This window comes from Quercus lobata, chromosome 12, assembly GCF_001633185.2.
Source record: "Quercus lobata isolate SW786 chromosome 12, ValleyOak3.0 Primary Assembly, whole genome shotgun sequence".
Taxonomy (NCBI): domain Eukaryota; kingdom Viridiplantae; phylum Streptophyta; class Magnoliopsida; order Fagales; family Fagaceae; genus Quercus; species Quercus lobata.
In genome coordinates this window covers 13323853-13347353 of record NC_044915.1, presented here as the reverse complement: position 1 = coordinate 13347353, position 23501 = coordinate 13323853, and the positions used below count along the sequence as shown (strand labels likewise).

General features: G+C 36.4%; 1 pseudogene; it reads right to left on the bottom strand.

The window, feature by feature from the left end:
* Window positions 1–2997: 2997 nt before the first annotated feature.
* LOC115970254 overlaps window positions 2998–23501 on the bottom strand; it is a 45109-nt pseudogene continuing 24605 nt past the window's right edge.

Below are 23501 nucleotides of genomic sequence, written 5' to 3'. Positions count from 1 at the left end.
CCTAACAGATTATCTTTCTGATCTCTTTGTATAAAAAGATTGGCCTAGTGGAATTTGGTAGGTGAAATACTTGTCCTTATGTGTGCAAATTGAGTTGGCCATTTGGAAAATGTGAAAGTGTAAGTGTAATTACCAGTTTTCCCTCCCCTTAGTGCCTTTTTTTGTTTTTTGGGGGGGGGGGGGGGGGGGGGGGGACGTAAATAGGGATAAATTTATTGAGAGTAAATCAAGGGAGGACGTGGAGTAACATGCCCATTGGCATCAACAAGCCCAAAATGGGATAAAGTTGATAAGTTGGGGTCCCCAAGTCTTACAAATGGAGGCCCAACGAGCTAAATTATTGGCTAAACAATTGTTAGCACTAGGAAAAAGGAAGAAAGAATAATTAATAAAATTACAAAGAAGACTTTTATTCTGCGTCTACATTTGCATTTTACCTTTTTTTTTTTTTTTTTTTTTTTGGCACGCGTTTCAGGAGGTTCATGCATTGTTACGGCCATTGGTTATGAACAGTAGCCGCAACTTTTGACTACTATTCTTCTATGAACAGTGCATCTATGCACTGTTCACGGACCCACAAATCTCATTTTTCAGCAATTTTTTCATTAAAAATGGGTTCTACGATACTATTCATACATTTAAAAATTATTTTACTACAGTGTTTTCAGTTTTCAATTTCAGCAAAATAAGTTCTATCCAAACGGACCTAATATCTGAAACTAGATAATCCCAGCCAAGACGAAGTTCTGGGTCATAAATTATGCTCAAGGTCCAAATTCATTGGGTCTTGAGCTTTATTCATTAACCCATGTCTTTTGAGTACAAAATTGGGTGACAAGTACAATTAAAATTTTCAAAAATATCCAATTTAATTTTATTTATACCCAAAAAGACTATACATCCTAAAATTATAGTTCAAGCTAATTTTTATTCAAATATTTGGTTCCTTTCACATAAATTTATAAATGTTTGATCCAAGTCTTTGGTTCCTTTCACAAAATTATAGTTCAAGCTAATATTTCATTTCAATAGCACCGACTAAATCAAATAAATTTTTAATATATATTTTCCATATGGAAGAAATTCTTGTTTTTCCCCCTCTAAATCAATGTAGCTAAGTAATTAAATAAAAATTTGTAAGGAAAGACAAAAGAAATATATTCAATAGATTAAAATAAAATATACTTTAATAAAATAAAACAAGCCAAGAAAAATGTTACTTACTAAACGTCAACGATGTCTACTAAAAAACTCTTAAAACTCCTCAAGAAAATTCCAGTAAGACCTAAACTCCATCATAATTAATTCAATTACTTAGAAGATGTCCAAAAAACAATACTAAAATAAGTTATCCTAGGATATAACTATTTTAAATCAATAGATCTATGGCACAAAGTAATTTCTAAGGTCCTTACCTAAAGAATCTCAAGAATTATCAAGCCTTCTTTCTTTGAAAATTTAAAAAACACCATTCAAGTGTAGTTTTGGACATATGATTTTTTTAATAAGTCATGTAACTTATTTAAATATTATACATAAATAGTCTTATAAATTGCAACGTATAGCGAGTTGGAGGAGATCCCTCTAAACTAATTTGAAAATAAACTTTTTTCTTTAATAAAAAACATCTAAAAAAATTTAATTAAAAACTCCAATCCCCTTCTTATTTTAAAAAATAATTTTTTTTAAAACAACAATAACAACACCGTCCCCTCCCCTTCCCCTCTATCCAATCACAATTTAGAGATGAAGAATCACATTCATCGTACGAATATGTAAAGTAAGATGCACTACAGAATTTTTTTTTCAAGATTCTTTTTGTGAAGCTTTAAAACAAGGCACCAGCGATCTAGTGGTAAAATAGTAGCCTACCAGTTTGCCAAGGTACAAACCAAGGGTTCGAAAGGACACCTGGTCTGATCATCCACATTAATATTCCACAGGCAAATACGGACATGGGTAACTCATGCAGCAATGCATGAATTGCACTAGTGAGTGGCCTACATAAAATGCATGGTTTTAAAATACTTAGAAGTTTGAGCATTTATAAGCAATCTCTGTTGGATATAATACAACAATTTACTTTTGTGATAAAGCAAAAGGAACAATACACAGATTTAACAATAAGCAATAACACAGATAGATGTGAAAAACAAATACAATTAATAAATACTAAATATATATAAATAGAAATCTGCAAATAATTAAAGACTCATAGATCAAATGCGTGAAAGAATGAACAATTGAGATCAAGTCTTGTGTTTGACACAATCTCTTTAAAGCAGATTTCGCCCCTCACACTTTCATTGTGGTGCTTTGAGACTTGTGAACGTCTGCCTCCCAGGATAAAATGATCTTCAACACGAAAACGAAGCACACAAGGTCGTGCTCTGCGAACTACTCAATGCCTCTTTCTCTCTCTTTGACACAAAATGAATAAACAAAAATCTCACTGGGAGTGTTTTCTCTGAAAAGTTCTTTTTCATGAATGAGGAACAATGAAACTATACGTAACTTAAAACTGAAACATTGTTTCAGAGATAACTGTTGTATATAGACTTATTGACCCAAAATAAAATAATAATAAAAAATTATTATTAATTGGATAAGTGAGCCTAGTCTACACATGCTTAAAGCCCAACCCAAACTCATATTCTCTATCATTTTCTATTTCCAATATGAGACTCAAGGATTTTCACTACTTATAATAACATCTTCAATTGAATATAGAAAATATCAATTTCTTATTCACTCTATACTATTTTTCCAACCATCTCAATCTTGGTTTATTACTTTATATGCAGTTTCAATTGAGGGAATGGTAGAATACTCAATTCACAAATACCTTGTCACGATCTTTCTCATTTTATTCTTCATTTACAGTTATTCAGAAGAAATGAATAATTAGAGGAATGCAAGAGGGCACAATGGTTGTTCCAGCAAGTCATATATCCAAGGGAAGTCTTGAAACTTGATTACTAAGAAGCACACCTGTCACTAATAAGCTTGAAAAATCAAGTGATGATCGTCTCATTCATCACGGTAAGAGTCACGTCGAACACGTCTGTTCTCGCGATTGGCATAGAATATTTGCACTCTCCAATCTTCACTTGTAGGACATCCACACTGAGCCGCAAGCCAATCGTTGTAATGGAACTGCAAAATGACATCCAAAGTATTTTCTGAACATAACCAAATTAATATTAAGGTATAAGAACTAGAGGAATGAAATTTGATTGCCATCACTAGCCGAATTAACTTCTCCTTGTCCAATTCAGCAAGTCTTCTAATATTAATCAAGGAGAAATTTCCTAAATGCACATTATTTGGTGCAAGTCAGCATAAAGAGCCATTTATAACTTTTTTTAGAGATAGTAACAATATACTACTAACCTCGTAGCATGAGCATTTTACTTTTTAGGCCTTAAATATTTTGTACGTGAAAATGCATGTGTCAAACCCTCATGGTCTTTCTTTATGCAAGTGCAGCATCCTTGACACTTACATTGACAATAGGTCATTTTACACCCTATATATTTGATGCTGGCCCAAAGGGTAAATAAAAAAATCAAAATCCACCATATGGTCATATGGCAACGTGTGTACAAAAAGTCCATTAATCACCAAAAGAAGGATGTCGCTCTCGCTCTCAAGGGAAGAACAGGAAGAGTTAGCTAGGAGCAAGAAAAAAGTTAAGGATGTAAAATATGCAGGTTTTAGTGAAGGAAATGAGTCGGGCTTCTCGGCACCGGTCAAAGGTCTTGGTCCTTGGAACCAGAGTATGTCTTTTAAAGACAAACTTGTTGGTGAGATTCCAGGTGCGTATATTCAAGCCTTCAACTTTGAGGATCTAATAGAGGATGATGTTGAGTCGGATGAGGAGATAGAAACGCTTAGGCAGGGGCTGGTCGCTGTCAGGTTCTCAAAGGAGGAAAAACAACAAATTCGGGACCCATGGGCTAGAGCTTTAATAGTCAAGGTGTATGGGAAATCTATGGGCTTTCATTTTCATCAAAGTAAGCTGCTCTCTTTGTGGAAACCAGCGGGTAGGATGGATTGTGTGAATATGGGCAATGGATTTTTTCTTGTGAGGTTGTCCTTAAAGGAAGACTTTGAAAACATCCTGAAGAAAGGTCCATGGTTCATTGGTGGACATTTTTTGTCTCTCCGGCCATGGGAACCAGATTTTAGGCCTTCGTCGGCAAACGTCTCCTCAGTTGCAGTTTGGGTAAGGCTAAATGAGCTTCCTATAGAGTATTATAATGCTGAGGCATTACATCGGATTGGCAATGCCATTGGCAAGGTCCTTCGAGTTGATACCTTCACTGCATCTGAGACTAGAGGTAGGTTTGCTAGATTGTGCATTCAAATAGATATTGAGCAACCATTGGTTACGACCATTCTTCTTGGGAAAGTTGAACAACCTGTTTCGTATGAGGGAATACAGAAGTTATGCTTTGGATGTGGGAGATTGGGTCACCAACGTGAAGCTTGCCCATATACTGTCTGGCACAGTTCACCGATGAGGGAAGCGGGGACGGGGATGGAAGAAAAGGGAAACGAGCATGCACACAATGAGCGTGAGCAGAGCAGGACAATTGTGGAGGTGGGGCCCGAGGGGGTTCAGAAGGATGCGACAAATGTTGTTCAAGATTGTACATATGGGTCGTGGATGGTAGTAGCACGGAAAAAGAATGGGGCGAGAACGTATAGAAGTGATGGGGATCATGTGGGACAGACAAAGACACAAGGCTTGAATAGTAACGGTAAGCATGTAGTGGATGCCAGGGAAAAGTTTATGCTGGGAAGGGAGGAGAATTCTATTGGGCAAAGCAGAGAGTCCAAAAGGAAAATCCCAACTTTTAGAGGAATAGAGAAAGGCCAGATTCAAAATGCCATTCAAGGTATTCGTAACAAGCCCGTGGGACGGGCCCAGCCCCCTTCAAACCAAAATCCAAGCCTGCATGAAGTTGTTAAGGCTGATAATGGGCCTAACTCAGTTCACACTTCTGTTAAGCCCACACGGCCTGCTTCAGTGAAGGGTAAAAGAGCTTTAGCCCGTCTGAAGGAGGCAAAAGCTCAGTGGAAGGGCGCCGATGTAAATGGGAAAGCACATAGTTCCTCCTCAGTGCCGACACGGTTCCGCCTTGTGCAAGATGTGAACTCTCAAAAGACGAGCGGTGGTGAGCTGAGCGGTGGTGAGCTAAGTCCGAGAGAGGCCTCCAATTTCCGATTTGGTGAATCTAAGTGGGCAGAGGGGATTTATCAGTTTGAGGGGCACAGCCGTGGTGAGCCTGGAGAGCTTTTAAGCTGTGATCTGAGCCAAGCAAGTTCTCAACATAGGGGTTTTCAGCATCATTACGAAGAGAGCATGGTTATGCAGGGGTCCGGTGACGGCGAAGGGTGCAAAGGTAAGCCGGTTACTGTTCTTGGACCCATTTTGGAGGATTGTGAAGAACCCATGGTGGGTAGTCCTAGTGGTTGCGCTGCCATCAACGGAGGAGGTGAAGATTGGGTGGGGAATCAAATGGATTTTGATGGAGATGGTGGAGCAAATGCCGTCTGTTGATTACTGCCTCTTCCTAAGTTGTATTTTTATGATGAATATCTTAGTGTGGAATTGTAGAGGAGCTTTGAAGCCCTCTTTTCAGAATCATGTTAGAGAGCTGGCTCAAAATCATGACCCAGCAATTCTTGTTGTAATGGAAACCAAAGTTGGAGGTGATAGAGCAAGGGAAATAACTGACAATCTTCCCTTTGATGGAGCTATTCACACGGAGACTATCGGGTATGCCGGTGGCTTATGGGTCCTGTGGAATGCAGATAAGGTGGAAATCACTTCCTTAGCTAACACTGAGCAGGAGATCCACATTGTGGTTAAGGTATGTTCTTTGAATTCTAGTTGGCTTTTTTCTGTTGTGTATGCTAGTCCTAGGAGTGCTGAAAGGCAGATTTTATGGAAAAATCTCATGAGTGTTGCAGAACTCCATAATATGCCTTGGGTGATAGCAGGGGATTTTAATGAGCCTCTTGTGGGGGAGGATAAATTTGGGGGGAGAGCTGTTGGTGTTAGAAGATCTCTTTTGTTCAAAGAATGCCTAGATAAATGTAACATGATAGATATTGGCTTTTCTGGTCCTCGATTCACCTGGACTAATAGAAGAGAAGTGCAAGCTCTAATTCAAGAAAGAATAGATAGGTTTTTTGTAAATCCTAGCTGGTGTGTTTTGTTTCCTGAAGCGAAAGTGGTTCATCTTACAAGATGTCATTCGGACCATTGCCCTGTATTGCTGGAGATGCAGCCAAGGACTATGAATAGAAGAGTTAGGCCTTTTAAGTTTCAGTCTTGCTGGCTTTCTGATGCATCCTTTCCAAAGGCTGTTACTCAAGCTTGGAGGCACTGTAACAGGCTTGTTGATGCCATTGAAATTTTTACTAAGGAGGCAAAGGTGTGGAACAAGACTCAATTTGGTAATATTTTCTCTCGAAAAAAGAATATAATGGCTAGACTTAATGGTATTCAGCGTTCTATTGCTAGTAGGCCTTCTTCTTTTTTATGTAATCTGGAAAATGAGCTGTTGAAGGAGTTGGATAGTGTGATCAGCCAGGAGGAGGAGCTATGGGCTTTAAAATCCCGGGTAAATTGGATGATTCAGGGAGATAGAAATACCTCATTTTATCATGTTTCTACTCTGGTCAGGAGGAAAAGAAACCAAATTATGGCCATCAAAGACACGTGTGGGGATTGGATTATTGAGGAAAGCGAGGTCAAGGAGTACATTAGAAATGGGTTTGCTGATGTTTTTTCGACTTCATTAACTAGTGCCTCTGCCACCTACAATTTAGATTACCAATGGCAGCCAAGACTTTCAGAGGAAGAGAAGCAAAGTATTAGTGGGGGGGTCACGGATGAGGAAATTAAGGCAGCCTTATGGTCGTTAAAGCCTTTTAAAGCCCCGGGCCCAGATGGGCTTCATGCAGGTTTCTTCCAGAGATTTTGGCTTGTGGTGGGAAGTTCGGTGATGGAGGAAATAAAGCGGATTTTTATGGAAAAAAAAGTCTCGGAGTATCTTAATACCACTTATCTTGCTTTAATTCCGAAGATTCAAGGGCCGGAGACTTTGGGTAATTATAGGCCAATAAGTTTGTGCAATACTGTGCATAAAGTATTGACAAAGATTATTGTGGCTAGATTAAGACCGTTTTTGGGTAAGTTGATTTCTCCCCTCCAAACGGCGTTTGTTCCAGGAAGGAAGGGTATGGATAATGTGATCATCGCTCAGGAAATTATTCATTCTTTAAGCAAAAAGAAGGGGAATACTGGGTACATGGCCATAAAAATAGATTTGGAAAAAGCCTATGATAAGCTTGAGTGGAGTTTTGTTAGAGAAATGCTTGTTAGAGCAAACCTTCCATCTGATCTTAGGGACATCATCATGAGCTGTGTTTCTACCGTGTCTACCTCTATTTTATTCAATGGAGAAGCGCTTGAGCCTATTTACCTCTCTAGGGGGATAAGGCAGGGAGATCCCTTGTCTCCGTACTTGTTCATATTGTGCATGGATTTCCTTGGGCAACTAATAGAAGAGAAGTGTAACGTTAAGAAGTGGCAACCAGTCAAGGCTTCACAAAGTGGTCCGGCTTTCTCCCATCTGTTTTTTGCGGATGACCTTTTGCTGTTTGCTAAAGCAGACTACATTAATTGTTCAGCAATTAGAGATGTGCTTGATGATTTTTGTAGTGTCTCAGGGCAAACTGTTAGTGAAGCTAAGTCGAGAGTTTATTTTTCTCCAAATGTGGATAGAGACACGAGGGAATCATTATGTGATATCCTTGGATTTGCATCTACACCTTTGCTTGGTAGATATTTGGGGTTTCCTTTGAAACAACCTGGCTCGTCTTCTCAGGATTTCAACTTTGTTCTTGATAGAGTAAAGTAGAAGCTTTCGGGGTGGAAAGCAAGCATGCTATCCTTGGCTGGTCGTCAAGTTCTTATTCAAGCTTCATCGGCAACTATTCTAGCTTATGTAATGCAGTGTTCCTACCTTCCTGGCAGAATTTTGGATGGGATAGACAGAGTAAACCGTAACTTCTTTTGGGGGTCTTCGGACTCTTTAAAGAAAATTCACTGGATTGGTTGGCAAAAAGTTACTAAAACGAAGGAAGAAGGGGGTCTTGGCTTGCAAGCGGCTAAAGGAAGAAATCTTGCGCTTCTTGGGAAACTCAATTGGAGGTTTCACACCGAAGGAGATGCGCCTCGGGTGCAAGTCTTAAGCAAGAAGTACTGTTCGGGAAGAAGATTGAGTGCTGCAAACCCTAACAACCTTCCTTGTTCCTCGGTTTGGGCAGCAATGAAGAAAGGTATGGGTACTTTTGAGAAGGGCAGTAGGTGGACAGTTGGAAGAGACAGCAAGTTGAATTTGTGGTATAGTAGTTGGTTGAGCAAGGGCCCCCTCCGAAGTCTTATTCAAGGGCTGTTTCCTCAGGAGGTTAATAAGTTGGTAGTTAAAGATTTCTTGAAAGACACGGGCTGGGATTGGGAGGGACTTTCTTTTGAGCTTCCTTTGGATATCAAAATGTTGATTCAAACTACTCCTATTGCGATTACAAGCAGAGGTTGTGATAAAATTGCATGGGCTGACTCCGCTCAAGGTAATTTTAACTTGAAGAGTGCCTACAGGATTGCAATGGGGGCATGAAGAGAGCCCAAAATTCAGTGCTAGCTGGATATGGAAAGCAAACACCCTTCCAAGAGTTAAAACTTTTCTTTGGATGTGTGCTCACAATAGTATTGGGGTTAGGAGTTGCCTGATGAGGAGAGGTGTATGTGAAGAAGCTGTATGTCCTATTTGTCAAGAAGCAGAGGAATCAATTTTACATGCCCTTCGAGATTGTCCTTGGGTTGAAGCGGTATGGAATCATTTGGGTAGAGTAGAAGTTGACCACGAGTTTTGGAGAAGTGAGTTGCTAGTTTAGCTTAGCAGAAATGGGAATCATAGAAGCACATTAGCCACCATGAATCCACCGTGGAATACCTTGTTCTCTTTCACTGTTTGGAATATTTGGAAGAGCAGGAACAACTTCATTTTTCAAAGGAAGAGACTAAACCAGCAGCTTCATGTTGAAATCCTGAATCAAACATTTGAATTCATTCATTGTATAGCCTCACCTAGATTGATGATTCGTAGATGTGTTAAAAGGATTAAATGGGAAAAACCTCCTGTTGGGTGGATGAAACTCAATACAGATGGGTCGGTGTGTGGTAGTTTGGGAGTGGCTGGCTGTGGGGGAGTAATAAGAGATGATTGTGGGAATTGGCTTTCGGGATTCACCAGGAAGATTGGAATTACTAATAGTTTTTGTGCTGAGTTGTGGGGCCTAAGGGAGGGTCTTATTATGTGTTGCAATCTTAACATAGCTTATCTTATTGTTGAACTTGACGCTAAAGCTGTTATAGAGGCCTTCAAGAATGACCAGTATGTGAACAATATTATTTCTCCTATATTGGATGACTGCAAGTTACTCAGCTCCCGCTTCACCCGGATAAAATTTAATCATTGCTTTCGTGAAGGGAACCGTGTTGCAGACACTTTAGCTAAGATGAGCTTTAACCAAGAAGTAGATTGTATGGTTTTTAATAGTCCACCTGTGGATGTTTTGAATGTTTTTGAGGATGACTTTTATGGAGTCTGTTTGAACAGGTCTTGTCCTGCCCCTCTTGTAATCCTTTAGTTTGTTTAATGAAATCGTCTTTCATCAAAAAAAAAAAAAAAAAAAAAAACGTGTGTACAAAACCATAATGATGCAAGGCTGGACGATTTTTTTTAATTTTTAAAATGGTAAATTTAGGAGTGAACACCTATATATGCTTGCTTAGAGCAACACCAAGTAAGAGAAAACAAAACCTCTAAGAGTCAATACTGAGGGTTGGCCGGAGTCCAATGCTAGACAGTCGAAAAAATTTAAAGAGATTTTCTTCATCAATCAAACTGTAGTTTATGTCCTAGTACAATATTGAGTATATAAAGTACCTAGGGCTAAATCCTAATTCTATTAACATAAGAAAACCTTTGGTTCTAATTCTAATTGACCGAGGAATCCTAATTTCAAATGACTTAAGAAATCCCAATTAGAGAACTACATTAAATACCTTGACTCTAGGAAATTAAATAAAAAGAAGTAATAAATCTAACTTCTAATATCTAAAATAAAACACAATTGATCAATAAAAAATCAATCAACTCCAAAATTAATAAAACTAAATTAAAATAAATACTTTGCGATTCATCAAGTAGGCCCTCGACTAGGCCAAATTTACCCGTGTCGTCTCCATGTTAAGAGTGTATTGCTTAGACACATCCTCCATTATCTTCTCTTGCGATGGAAGCTCAATTCGGCTAGACAAAACACCGGCTATCCACTTGCTTTGGAGTTCTAACATGGGGAAAGGAATCGCCTGGCACCAATCACATATAAAGATCTACTTCCACAATTATGATTAAACTAAAGATCAAACAAAAATAAGGGCATCTTATAATAAGTAGGGATAAACCTTTGATGGTAACCCAACAAAAGAAAGGCATGGGGCCAAGGCTGGTGGGAAAATATGCTTGTACAATGGCTCCACACGGTTGTCATCCACAGTCACAATGCCATTGGTTTCAAGAAAAGGAAAATGATACTTGTACCTTAAAAAAAGGTAAACAGCTTTTCATTATTATTATTTTCGGTATCATGTTTGGTTCATTCTTAAATTTTATATTCAATAAGAAACTTCGTGTAAAGACACTTCTGGTTCTAATGAGTATGCAACATACTCTGTGCAGTGTAGAATGATGTCACCAAGGACAGAGCTCCCATCTGGGAAAATCACAGTACCATCTTCACACACGCTTTCTATCTGCATCAATTTGATTTATATTTGAATTCTAAATTAGCCTTTCCACATAATCAAGTCAATTATTTGATGGACTTCTCATTCTCATGGTAGCCACCAAATTCTGACCAGGGGTAAGGGCTATTACCATAGGATGAAGCCACATATTATCATAGCCGGGCTGCTTTCCATATTCTTCATCTTCAACAGATCTAGCAGCAATATGGACTTCTTTGGCAACACCCACTATGTCCCGAGAAATGTCTTTAGCACTTGCTGAATTCCCTATCAAGACTACAACCTGCATGAAGATGAAAATAGATTAAGGTAAACTAATTACTTGGGTTGCGAGGAAGGTAAGGGGGATTAAAAGAAATATATGAACTGTAAGTTGTTTACGGGAACTTAGTAGCAAGTCAATAAAAAAAAAAAAGGCTTCTCTAATGCCATGCAAATGTGTTATTCAAGGCATTTTTTGGTAAAATGTAATGCTGTCACGATTGATGAGACAACCTTATGTGACTATCCTTCATAAAGTCAAAAATAGCATACTCAACAAATCAAGACCTATACATAATATGTGCGAGTGTGTGTACTACACACACAAAAATATGGATTGAAATGAATATGATAAGCAAACCTAGTCAGAATTTTCTCTAATTCTCCTAGTCAGATTGGATGCCTTCAGAATTTGAGGTCCGAGTTCCACAAACATCTTAAAAAAAAGATTTAACTATCAGATTTTTTCTATTCTAAGTGATTTCAACACATTTTTAGGTTTCTCCAAATATCAAATTAGTAAAGTTAGCACTGTTAAGTGAATTAACAAAAGTTTTATAGCTAAATGTCTTATGTACTTAAAATATTAAGATGGGAATTACTTCATGCGGTTATTTTCAGTCCGAAATCTGGCTGGCTGCTATATAGAACATCCCATTATACATGGAATGTGGACAGCTAAATATGGGAAGCCTTTTCTTGTAAAAGGAATAAATAGATACAAGCTCCTCACTTTATATGCTAACAGATGATATGCCACTAGTGGAGACTGGAGAGGATAATAGGTGAATCAGATAACATGTGTCATGGTCACTGTAGATCAGCAAAGATTTATGGTCCCTTTGGAACAAATTCGAATAGGATTGTAATCTGGAACGTGAAGTCTCATCCTAATCTAGTTCTTGAAGCAACAATCAATTTCACCTAAAGTAGACAAACTTAAAAAATTCGACGAGTAAGTTTGCAAGGAACAACGAGTATAATAGGACACCGATTTTAGCTTGATGGGGTACGTCCTCCATATTCTTTTGGAGAAAACTTAGTTTTTTATGGCACTGTGCCAAAGACAATAACCAGACAATTGCTGGTTGAATAATCTAAATTAATGACGGGGACCACTTGAGGACTTCAGCTTATAACTTGGGCTAATCCTCAATTTCAGTAACGAAATGGAGAATTTTAGACGATTAGTGAAAATGAATCATTCTTCATGTCCAGAAAAACAAGAAGAATGAGTTTACCACCATGGTCCAAGTCAACTAATCATTCACCTCTTGTTCTTCCTAATAAATAATAGCTACTCAGTTGTAGATTTGCAGGGGTAATTCTTACATGCTCTGAGAATAATGTTCTCTCCTTTCACATGAGGTGTGGGTTTCATGGTGGGACCCATGCGTGGGGCCCACCCCTCATTTGAGAGGAGGGAGCATTGCTCCCAGAGCACCTAAGTTTTTTCCGACTTGCAGTAGCACATTCTTTTTACTTGCATTTGTCATGAATTGTGAAAACGTTACCCCAAAATTGATTAATTACAATTTGACTTGCTTATACAAAATGTTCACAAAAGGCTCACCTGAAAAATACACGAAATTTGGTCGATTAAATAAGTTAAAAAAGAAGAAGAAGAAAGAACCAGATGCAACCAAAAGCAAGCATTCACTCATACAATGATCTCCTGTTTGAAGACCTAAGCTGAAACTTCTAAAGCTCAAGTCAACCATTCAAGGTCCTAGCTAGAGAATATAAATATTATCTTCTTAAAAATTTTAAAAAGGAGAATAAAAGTGAGTTTTGGCCCCAAATGAAGGGAGAACAAGTTATTCTAATCGATGAACTCCGTTTCATGAAGCATGGTCCCACCGATCGTGTGATCTCTTGAGGTTAATGTAAATGTATATATATTATCTGATTCTACTCATGCGTTGCAATCAATATCTTTTCCAAATCATTTAGCAAACAAAAACTATGATATCAAAGTAATACCCCCTATCATTGTTGTATATATAGGTATATACAAGGATAGGTTGTAATAATGTTATTTGATTTTAGAGAATATTGTTTCATAAAGTGAAAATTCAGATTTGGAATTTTCTAAGTGAAAATTCTGAATTAAGCATTTTCGATCGGTTGAAGCTTTGGCTTGATCGATCGAAATGGTAAAGAAAAAATCTTGGAGCTTCTGCCTGGTTCGATCGCTAGTCGATTCCTGTTCGATCAATCAAAAAGAGCATTCAATCGATCGAAAGAACTTCTCGATTGATCGAAACTCAAAAGCTAAATTTTCTATAGAATTTTTCTAGTGGCTATTTGAAAAGGTTGAAGAGGTTTCAAGTCTTGTGAACGGTTTTATGAAACATTTTAACTCTCTATACGTGCTTTTTGATGAAATATAACCCTATGGATATAAATAAAGACTTATGTTCACTTGAAAAATAGTAAGTTCGAGAGAAACACTAGAAATCCTGTGGTTATTCTCCATAATTGTTATCTGTAGAACCCAACATCTTGGTTGTATCCTGGGGACAAATTTGCAATAACCCTTTAGCAACAATAGTGTGGGCAGCAAATATTATCTAGGGAAAACGATATCGTGCCTCCAAGTTATCTATTTTTTATTTGTCTTTTATGTTAACCTTGTTCTTCCATTATTATTTTGTATAATATCCCCAACAATCTTAGACAATATTTCCTACAATTGAAGGAACAAGTGATGTTTTAGCGTTGAAGATATTGAATCATGAGTTGGTGAAATTGGATTGCTTTGATGGAACCAATTTCTCTAGATGGAAAGACAAGATGAAATTCCTACTTACCGCACTCAAACTCTTCTATGTCTTGGACTTGACTTTGATGCCTTTTCCTACTACGAATGATGAAGATACTGATGAGATAAAGGCGTAAAGAAAGAAACGGGAGGAAGACGAACTGATTTGCAAAGGGCATATTCTCAATACTCTTTCAGATCATCTCTATGATCTCTACACATCACTGAAGTCACCGAAGGAGATTTGGAATGCTTTGGAGGCAAAGTACAAAACTAAGAAAATAGGTACGAATAAGTTTATTATTCAAAAGTATTTTGATTATAAAATGCTTGATAATATCTCAGTTTTGGATCAAGTGCATGAATTACAGATTTTGGTCAATAAACTCCGTGATTTATCAATCAATATTCCTGAATCATTCCAAGTGGGTGCAATCATTGTGAAACTCCCACCAAGTTGGAATAATTTCAGGAAGAAGCTTCTGCATATGTTGGAAGATCTCACTTTAGAACAATTTGGATAACATCTTCGAATTGAAGAGGAAAGTTGGGTTAGAGATGTGACTAACACTAATTTTAAAGTGAATGTGAACAATGTGAGCAATGTTCAAAGTGAGAGTTCGAGTAAAACCAATAAACTCCGTGATTTGTCAATCAATATTCCTGAATCATTCCAAGTGGGTGCAATCATTGTGAAACTCCCACCAAGTTGGAATAATTTCAGGAAGAAGCTTCTGCATATGTTGGAAGATCTCACTTTAGAACAATTCGGATAACATCTTCGAATTGAAGAGGAAAGTTGGGTTAGAGATGTGACTAACACTAATTTTAAAGTGAATGTGAACAATGTGAGCAATGTTCAAAGTGAGAGTTCGAGTAAAACCAATAAGCACTTGAAAGTGAACAAAAGTGGGAGTGGTTTCAAGAAGAACAACTCCAATAATCCCAACAAGGACAAGAAGAACCGGGCATGTTTCCATTGTGGAAATAAAGGCCATTACATTCGCGAATGTAAACTCTTAAGGAACAAGAAAAAGGATGAAGAAGGCAATACCATTGAAACGAATGTCGTTGAGGACATTGTTGCTATGGTGAGTGGCATACATATTGATATGATCACTGAAGTTCATATGGCTGTGATTGCAAATCCTTTTGATTGGTGGCTTGATTCAGGTGCAACAGTGCATGTGTGCAACAACAAAGAGAAATTCAGGACTTATGATGAGTCTTCCATAGAACAACAAGTGCTGATGGGCAACCACAATAAAGCAAAGGTTCTTGGAAAGGGCACTGTTGATGTGAAAATGAGTTTCGGCAAGATGCTGATCTTGACCAATTTTTATCATATACCTGATATCAAAAAGAATCTTGTGTCTGCAAATTTGTTATGTAAGAGTGGTGTAAAAGCTATATGTGAATTGAACAAGTTAATCTTGTCCAAGAATGGGATATTTGTAGGAAAATGATATATTACTGATGGCACGCACAAACTAAGTATTATTAATAAATAAGTTTTTGATTGTACTTATTTTGTTGATTCTTCATATTTGTGGCATTCTAGATTAGGACATTTAAATTTTAAATACTTGAAGTTTATGTCAAAGCATGGTATGATTTCATATAAGCATGATGATGAAAAGAAATGTGAAATTTGTATTTAAGCAGAGATGACAAAGAAACCTTTTTCTAAGTCGGATAGAAATTTTATTATGCTTGAACTTGTACATTCTAATGTATGTGAATTGAATGGTGTATTAATTAGAGGAGGTAAAAGATACTTTGTTGGTTTTTTAGACCCCTTAAACAATTGATTAAACTTACGTAATTAGCCAAGTTGTTACTTAGTCCAATTAAACAAGTCTAGGTTATCACAATCAAACAATCATATCATGCATAGCAGCGGAAAATAAATAAGACAATGATATGATCACCCAGGAAAATCAAACCGGTAAAAAACCTGGAGAGGATTTAACCTAGCTATCCTCAAGGTAAAAAACAAATCCACTAGAAAGAATCGAAGTTCATACAAAAGGACTTACAAGCATCCCCGCTTGACTTCCTAATGCTACCAACCAGTAGAACTTACTGACACGACCACGTGCAAGCTCTGAATCCACGGACTCCTTCTTTCTTTGGCCTTTGCAAAACACAAACACCCCCGTTTGTGACTTTGAGATCCCACTCAAAGGTTTAGCAACACAAACTCTCCTGTTTGTGACTCCAAGACCATCCTTGAAGGTTTAGATCATCAACACCTTTGATGACAAGAGAAGGTAGCAACTTCTACAATACCAGATCTTGAGATTCTCCAAGGAATAGCACCGGTAGAAAACATAAGAGAGCTTTTTAGGAACAAAACTCTAAATACAAAAGAGGCACACTCTTTTCTCTCTGAAAAGCCACATAAAAACGTGCTTAGGGTTTCCTTTATATATTGGGAGAAGTAGATTAGAAACCCTAATCCTAAATGGGCTTGGATTGCTGTTTGGGCTTAATTAAAATTCTGCAGATACGACTTTCGATCGGTCGAGCCTGTTGTTTGATCGGTCGAGCCAGACAGATTATGAAATCTTCTTCCTGCAGCTTGTATGTTCTTGAATCTTGACTTGAATCACGACTTGAATCACATTGAGTATTGTCTAATAAAACCTATAGACTCCAAGATCTATATCTAGACAAGTTTGTGTTCACAATTTGCCAATTGTTCTAAACATTTAGAATCTAACAAACTCCCCCTTTGGCAATTCGTGACAAAACTTTCATACAAAATGAAATGCTCAAATACAAGAACAACCCAATACAATAAAATGCCCAATTACATCACAAATCCCAATCTAAGACTCCTAACCTAGAAGTTGCAAGAAGAGGTAGAAGGTCTTGATCAGAATGCACCTGTCTTTCCTGAAACACTCAACAAACACATCACCGCATGTGTGGAAAGAAAGACATATATACAATAATATGAAACAGAATATAAAAAACAACAGTAAATTCTAACTCTCCCCCTAAGTTAGATACATCAAAAAGTTTTTATATTCTCCCCCTAAACAAAACAAACAGGTCATCTATGTCTCCCCCTTTTTGTCACGTATTGACAAAGACTACTTAATCAGACGGTAGACAGAAAACATACGCAACAGAGTAAGAGAAAATAGAGACAACTTCCCCTAAGAAGAGCAACAACTCCCCCTAAGAACCACAAAGGTTAAAAAAAATTCTCCCCCTATAAAAATAGGAAAAACAAAACAAGTTTTGGGAAAAACAGTTTTGGGGAAAAATAAAGGGGTTGGGGATAAATAAAAAGACACAAACCAAGTTTTTGTAAAAAAAAACTAAGTTGAGGATACACATGAAGAAAAAATATTCTCTCTTTCAATAAAATGCAAACATGGCACTATGTGACCCATAAACAGTTGCATGAGTAGAGAAAATATTTGCACATTGATTATCCATCATATCTCTTAAAAAAAAAATTTTCTACAGCTCACACATAAAAAAGACATATACTAGAAAGTACATAACTCAAAAATTAATCAATCGATTTTTTAAATCAAGTTGAGTACCCAATTTAGCAAAGTGTATGCATGTTATGTGTGAAAACAATGAGAGATATGACTGCAAAACTGCAAGATGGATACAAAAACAATCAATGCATTACATGTGAATCCTAAACATAAATGATGCATGGAAAAATCAACTTTTTGAAAAACAGAACAATTTAATGTAGAAACTCCTCAAAGCACAATATTTTATGAATGAAATGCATGAGTATGAGATTAAAAGTTTTTCAAAAACACTTGAATGCAACCCAGATCTTCCAAAAACAAGTTTTTCAATCAATTTGTCCTCAAAGTGCAAACATTAAAGACATTTTGCATCAAAATCCAGGAACTTTAATCTTGGATGGCCACAACTAGATCACATACAATATAATGTACCAAGTTTAACAAAGATTAACTTGTGTAGTGTGTGCAACTAGCAAAATCTTGAGATACATGTGAGGTGATATGTAAATAGAAATCAATCACAATGTCTACAAAATTCATCACATAGAATTTCAAAGAGACTATCACCAAAAGAGTTACATCATATAACTCTCACATCTCCTAGAAAATAAGCTTGCAATCATGTAAGTTTCTTGATTTTATACCTCATAATATACACACAAATTTTAATTATGTGATTTGGCATCAAGCCTAATAGTACACACCAATTTTAAGTATTAAGCAATTAAACCAAGGCTACACCTTATGTTTTTTTTGTGCATGTGCTATACTTTCTCGAGCACAAAATCTTACGATATGCACTAAGGTGTTCATGATTGGCTAGTGAATAGTGGTGAGATGGTTATTTATGCCTTTCTCTAGAGGTTCAAGTCCGACAGTCAAAGACATGTGACTTCAAGATCAAGACAAAGTGATCAAAAACTATAAACATCTCCCACACAACATGCACTACAAAGCTTCAACTAGTAAAGTGCAATAAGTAAGCTCATCAAAGCTAGACAAGGTATATAAACTTGTTATATAAAGATAATATGGTCAATCCTTGATTATAAATCCAAGATGTGAAATACAAAACACAAAAATCTTTTTGGTTTTAAAAAAAATTTATGACAAAAAACAAAAAACACACATTATGCTAAATGAACAATGCAAATGCAATGCATGACAGTGCTTAACTAAGTTATAGAGGGTACACAAACAAGAAATATCAATTTCTTAATTAACTCATGAGTACATGTACAAATTAGTACATACTTACACAAAATCAGAAATAGTTTAGCACTTATTTAACATATACTATTCAAGTTTCTCCACAATGTCAAGCATGTTCTAAATCAAGAGAGAGATATCATAATTCATGTAATCCTCAAAAAGAAAAACTAGACACAAAATAAAATATTTTTGTCTTATTGAAAATTTTTCAATGTTTTTAGATTTTTTTTTATAAGAAAAACTAACCAAAAAAAACACGACAAAAAAAAGAAACAAAACATGTCCACAATTAATTGAAAGAATTAAATTAGGGACAAGTTAGCAACACTCACCTTGGAGAATCTTTTCTCACCCATCTAGCACGAGTCTTCGGCTTTGTAGGTGAAAATCCATGTGAAGCAGAGTGTATTTGAGGGATTATACCAATTTTCTGAGACAGATTGAAATCCTGCAAATTCCTTTCACAAGCCAACAAGCTTAAATTTTTCAAAATAATATGAAACAATTTATATGGACTTATGGCAGGAGAAATATCATCACATATCCTAGATTGAAACACAGAATGCTTAAATTTCAGTTTATGACAATTAGGATGAATGTGACCGGAGACACCACAAAAGTGACAAATAGGAACAAATTTAGGAACATCAGTATTCCTAACAACAAATCTAGTCTTAGATTTTGGTTTTTGCCTCAACAAAGAACAATTTGGTCTAATATGACCAACAACACCACAAAGGTGACAAGTAGGCACAAAAACAGATTATTATGCTCTCTAACAGTAGGTTTAGACATAGGTTTAGAAACATCAGCGTCAACATCAGAACTTTTACCTTTGTCTAACCTAGCAAAATAAGCCTTTTCTTTATTATTCCTCTTAAAAGGAGGGATATAAACTTTCTCAGTTTTAGGCTTAAGAGAAACAGAAACACTTCTGTTATCAACAATAGGCTTGGTACTAGTCAAATTTTCAATTTTGGTCCTAGATTCAACTAACTCTTGTTCCAAGCTTTTCATCTTCTCATCTTGAGAGGAAATTTGATTTTTCAAAAATTCATTCTTTTTATTAGATTCATCTAATCTAACAACCAATTCCTCTTTTTCAAGATTAGCCAATTTTAACTCTTCCTTGAATTTCTTAGCAATTTTCATAGATTTCAATAATTCCTTATGAAGAGTTTTACAAGCATCAATAAAATCAACAGAAGCATAAGCAGACACATGATCAGAAAGACACTTTAAATTATCCATGACAACAGGGGTCAAGGATTAGCTCTTAGATCAAAAGATCTAAAACAAAAGAGCAACTCGCTCTGATACCACTTGTTGGTTTTTTAGACCCCTTAAACAATTGATTAAACCTAGGTAATTAGCCAAGTTGTTAGTTAGTCCAATTAAACATGTCTAAGTTATCACAATCAAACAATCATATCATGCATAGCAGCGGAAAATAAATAAGACAATGATATGATCACCCAGGAAAACCAAACCGGTAAAAAACCTGGGGAGGATTTAATCTAGCTATCCTCAAGGTAAAAAACAAATCCACTAGAAAGAATCGAAGTTCATACAAAAGGACTTACAAGCACCCCCGCTTGACTTCCTAATGCTACCAACCAGTAGAACTTACTGACACGACCACGTGCAAGCTCCGAATCCACGGACTCATTCTTTCTTTGGCCTTTGCAAAACACAAACACCCCCGTTTGTGATTTTGAGATCCCACTCAAAGGTTTAGCAACACAAACTCTCCTGTTTGTGACTCCAAGACCACCCTTGAAGGTTTAGATCATCAACACCTTTAATGACAAGAGAAGGTAGCAACTTCTACAATACCAGATCTTGAGATTCTTCAAGGAATAGCACCAGTAGAAAACATAAGAGAGCTTTTTAGGAACAAAACTCTAAATACAAAAGAGGCACACTCTTTTCTCTCTGAAAAGCCACATAAAAACGTGCTTAGGGTTTCCTTTATATACTGGGAGAAGTAGATTAGAAACCCTAATCCTAAATGGGCTTGGACTGCTGTTTGGGCTTAATTAAAATTCTGCAGATACGACTTTCGATCGGTCGAGCCTGTTGTTCGATCGGTCGAGCCAGACAGATTATGAAATCTTCTTCCTGTAGCTTGTATGTTCTTTAATCTTGACTTGAATCACGACTTGAATCACATTGAGCATTGTCTAATAAAACCTATAGACTCCAAGATCTATATCTAGACAAGTTTGTGTTCAGGATTTGCCAATTGTTCTAAACATTTAGAACCTAACATACTTCATTACATTCATTGATGATTTCTCTATATTTACATATGTGTATTTAATGAGAAATAAAGATGAATCTTTTGACATGTTCAAACGTTATAAAAATGAAGTTGAAAATCAAAAGGATAGGAAAATAAAGATCTTAAGAAGTGATAGAGGTGGTGAATATTTTCCTAATGATTTTTCTATGTTTTGTGAGGAACATGGTATAATACACCAAAGTTCAGCCCCTTATACAGCCCAACAAAATGGTTTGGCTAAAAGGAAAAATAGAACTCTTGTAGATATAGTAAATGCCATGATCTTAAGTGTAGAGCTCCCATTTAATTTATGGGGAGAGGCATTGCTTACAGTATGTCATGTGCACAATAGAGTACCTTCCAAGAAGATTAAAGTATCTCTATATGAGTTATGGAATGGAAGGAAACCAAACATTGATTATATCAAAGTGTGGGGGTGTTTAGCTTTTTATAGAGTTGTTGATCCAAAAAGAACAAAGTTAGGGCCAAGAGCTATGAAAAGTGTGTTTGTAGGTTATGTTGAAAATTCAAAATCATATAGATTATTAGACTTAAGCTCTAATATGGTGGTAGAATCAAGAGATGTTGAGTTTATTGAGGATAAATTTAGTAAAGATTCCATTGATGCTTTGATACCTACTCAAACACAACAATGTGACTCTAATCCTAATACTACTTTGGGTGTTACTAAGAGGATTGAAAGTGGTTCACCAAGTGAACAAAAAAAGAGTCAAAGAATAAGAAAAGTAAAGGACTTTGGTCTAGACTTCATTTCTTATCAAGATCAATTGTTTCTTGTTAAAGGAAATAAACAAGTGGTCCTAAATAAAATACCTATTGTGTTTAATACAGAGGATGATCCTAAATCATATGAGGAAGCTATGGCTTCTAGAGATTCAGCTTTCTGGAAAAAAGCTGTGAATGATGATATGGACTCAATATTATCCAATAATACTTGGGTCCTAGTGGATTTACCTACTGGTTCAAAACCAATTGGTTGTAAATGGGCATTTAAAAGAAAATATAATACTAATGGATCAATACAAACCTTTAAAGTAAGGTTAGTGGCAAAAGGCTTTAAACAAAGGGAAGGAGTAGACTATTTTGATACCTATGTACTGGTGGCTAGGATCACGTCTATTCGTGTGTTGTTAACTCTTGCATCCATATACAAGTTGATTGTATATCAAATGGATGCTAAGACAGCTTTCCTAAATGGTAATCTTGATGAGGAAGTTTACATGGAACAACTTGAGGGTTTTGGATTTCCTAGAAATGAAGAGAAAGTTTGCAAGTTAGTCAAGTCTTTGTATGGCTTGAAACATGCTCTAAAATAATGGCGTGAAAAGTTTGACTTAGCAATTTTGTCAGATGGCTTTGTGCACAATAGTTTCGACAAATGTATGTATTCCAAATTCACAAAGGATTATGGAGTCATTGTATGTCTTTATGTGGATGATATGTTCATTTGGTACAAATATGAAAGATGTATATGAAACTAAAAAGTATTTATCTTCTATGTTTCAAATGAAAGATTTAAACGAAGTAGATATTATTTTGGGAATCAAAATTAAAAGACATAGTGAAAGATTTTCATTGTGTCAATCTCATTATGTTGAGAAAGTGCTTTAAAGATTTGAACATCTTAATATAAAGGAAGCAAAAACATCTTTCGATCGGAGCATAAAGTTGGATGAAAATATTGGAAGAGTAATTGCACAGCTCGAGTATGCTAGTGCTATTGGTAGCATGATGTATGCTATGCATTGTACAAGATCAGACATATCATTTTCAGTGGGCAAACATTCTAGATTTACAAGTAATCCAAGTGTGGATCATTGGAAAGTAATTGGTGGAATTCTTGGTTATTTAAAGAAAACCATAAGTTTGTGAGTCTTTTATTCCGAATTTTTAGCTGTGTTTGAAGGTTATTCAGATGCTAGTTGGATTACTAGTGTGAGTGATAACAAATCCATGTCTGGTTGGATATTTACTCTTGGTGGGGGGTGCCATCTTTTGGGCATCAAAGAAACAAACATGTATTTCTCACTCTACCATGGAATCAAAATTTATATCCTTGGCGGCAGTAGGCAAGGAAGCGAAATGGCTAATAAATATGTTGTTAGACATAGAGTTGTGGCCACAACCAATACCAGCCATTTCGATGTACTGCGATAGTGAAACCACCTTGGGCAGAGCATAGAGTAAAATGTATAATGGTAAGTCTAGACATATAGGTCTAAGACATGATTACATAAGAAAATTAATAGAATCTGGTACCATTTCAATTGTTTATGTAAGGTCAAAAAGTAATTTGGTAGACCCTTTAACCAAAGCAGTGTCTGGTGATATGGTTGGGGTAACATCCATTGTAATGGGACTAAAACCCTTCTTTTAAGAGAGTCACCAATAGTGGGAACCCAACCTCAAATTGATTTTTTTTTATAAAGAGGTTTGAAGGGTAACAACAAGCTATTGATATGTGGTTAGTAAGAGCACTAATTTTGCGTCTCATTCAGGCTAGATTAGTGCAAACTGTTACAATGAAATTGAGGATGAGTTTTACACTCTTAATGAAGT